The following is a 2,279-nucleotide window of genomic DNA, read 5'->3' as shown; positions in this document are numbered from 1 at the left end:
AGTGTAGTTGTGGAAATAATATAAAAAACACTCAACATTCTCTCACTTGTTGTTTTCTTTCCACAACAGGCCACGTAAGAGCTTAGTCATTTGTCCAACCCTGCAACGCCCAATGTTTCTCTACACCAGTAGAACTTCTTAATGCTCACAGACTTTATTGATGCATCTGCAGTATTTTTCAAAATGTCCACCTTTACCAGCAACACCTTTTTGTCCTCAACCATATCCCTTACAAAGTGATACTGAACATCAATGTGCTTTTTCTTTGATTGATAGGCAAGGTCCTTTTCCCATAAAATTGCACTTTGGCTATCATAGTCTAGCCTTATAGCTTGTTGTGCTAACCCCATACTTGATCACAATATCTGCAACCAAACTGCTTTCTTTCTTGCATGAGTGGTTGCCATGTATTATGCCTTTGTAGTTTAAAGTGTCACTATAGAATGCCTCTTACTCATCCAACTGACTGCACCTCCAAATAGGTTAAACACATACCCACTTGTAATTTTTCTCTGATCCAAATCTCTAGCCCAATCTGCATCAACAAAGCCACAGATATCCAAAACTCGATCCAATCCTGATCTTCCTTGATAACACAAACCATAATCACTAGTGCCACGCAAATACCTAAAAACCCACTTTATTGTTGTACAATGCTCCTCTCGTGGTTTTGACATAAATATGCCCAACACTCCCACTGCATGTGTAATGTCTGGTCTAGTACATACCATTACATACATCATACTACTGACAATACTTGCATATGGAGCACAGGACATGTCCTCTTCCTCTTCGTGTGTCTTGGAACACTATTCAATATATATCTTTACACCTACAAGAATAGGAACATTCACAGGTTTATTATCTTCCAAATTAAACCTCTACAACATTATCTCGACATACTTCACCTGGTTTAACAAGACCTTCCTCTTTGTCTAATCTCATTTAATTTCCATGCCCAAAATATAGTTTGCATCACCAAAATATTTCATGTCGAATTTGGAGGACAATTGGGTCTTCAAATCTTGGATAATTTCTTTGTCATTTCCAACCAATAACATATTATCCACATATAAGACCAAACAAATAACACGGTCACCAATTAATTTGAAATACACACAATGATCTTCTTTGCTTATGGTGAAGCCAAGTTCCCGTATATATGTATCAAATTTTTGATACCACATCCTTGGTGATTGTTTTAACCCATATAGAGACTTTTTTAACCTTCATACAAGTTCTTTCTTACCCTTCGCTGTAAAGCCTTTAGGTTGCTTCAAGTAGATCTCTTCTTCGAGAACCCCATGAAGAAATGTTGTCGTGACATCCATCTGTTCTACCTCAAAATAAAAAGCAACAATGACAAATAAAAGTAAACTAATAGAAGCTACATTGGCAACAGGAGAAAAAATATAACCAAAAACAATTTTCGGCACCTAGGAATAACCTTTTGCTACCAACCGAGCTTTGTATTTCTCCACCTTTCCTTTTGCATACATCTTCTTCTCAAACACCCATTTTTGCCAATGGTTTCCTTCTAGCCGACAAATCCACCAAATCCCAAGCCTCATTTTGTACAAAGAAGACATTTCATCAACCATGGCCTCTTTCCAGAGTTTTCCATCATTTGAACGTAGTGCTTCCCTTACAGTTCTGGGATCATCTTCATAATAGATAAAGAAAAATTTGAATAGAAAGCAAATGGACTATACCTTTATGGTTGCCTTCTTTCTCGAAGTGATCTTCCCACAACTGGAGTTTTTGGCTCTTCATGTTCCCATTCCTCTTCTACTATATATTCTGATTCTTCCTCCTTTAGCTCAAATTCTATCTTCTCAGGTTCCTTTGGTAGCACTTCATGTTTAATAACATCTTTCACCTCTTTAAACATCACATATCGGTTGTACACAACCTTCCTTGTTTCTCAGTTCCACAGCTCATAGCCTTCTAAACCATCCTTATACCTAATAAGGATACACCTTTCAAATTCAGTATCCAACATTGTTATTTCTTCTTCAAAACATGTACATATGCATCACATCCAACTACCCTCATATGTGAAAGAGAATGTTTCTTACCATTCCATACCTTTTCCTAAGTCTTATCCAAAAACGATGATGAAGGTGATATGTTAACCAGGTAACATGCAGTCTCCACTACCTCTGCCAAGAATTCCTATCCTAACTCGGCATCACTAAGCATGCTTATTGCCTTTTCCTTCAACGTCATGTTCATTCTTTCTGCAACTCTATTTTGTTGAGGTTTATATGGATTATTCT

This window comes from Pinus tabuliformis, chromosome X (assembly GCF_031772625.1).
Source record: "Pinus tabuliformis cultivar Carrire ecotype Pingquan chromosome X, CPIR1, whole genome shotgun sequence".
In the NCBI taxonomy this organism is placed as follows: Eukaryota; Viridiplantae; Streptophyta; class Pinopsida; order Pinales; family Pinaceae; genus Pinus; species Pinus tabuliformis.
This window is presented reverse-complemented; position numbering follows the sequence as displayed.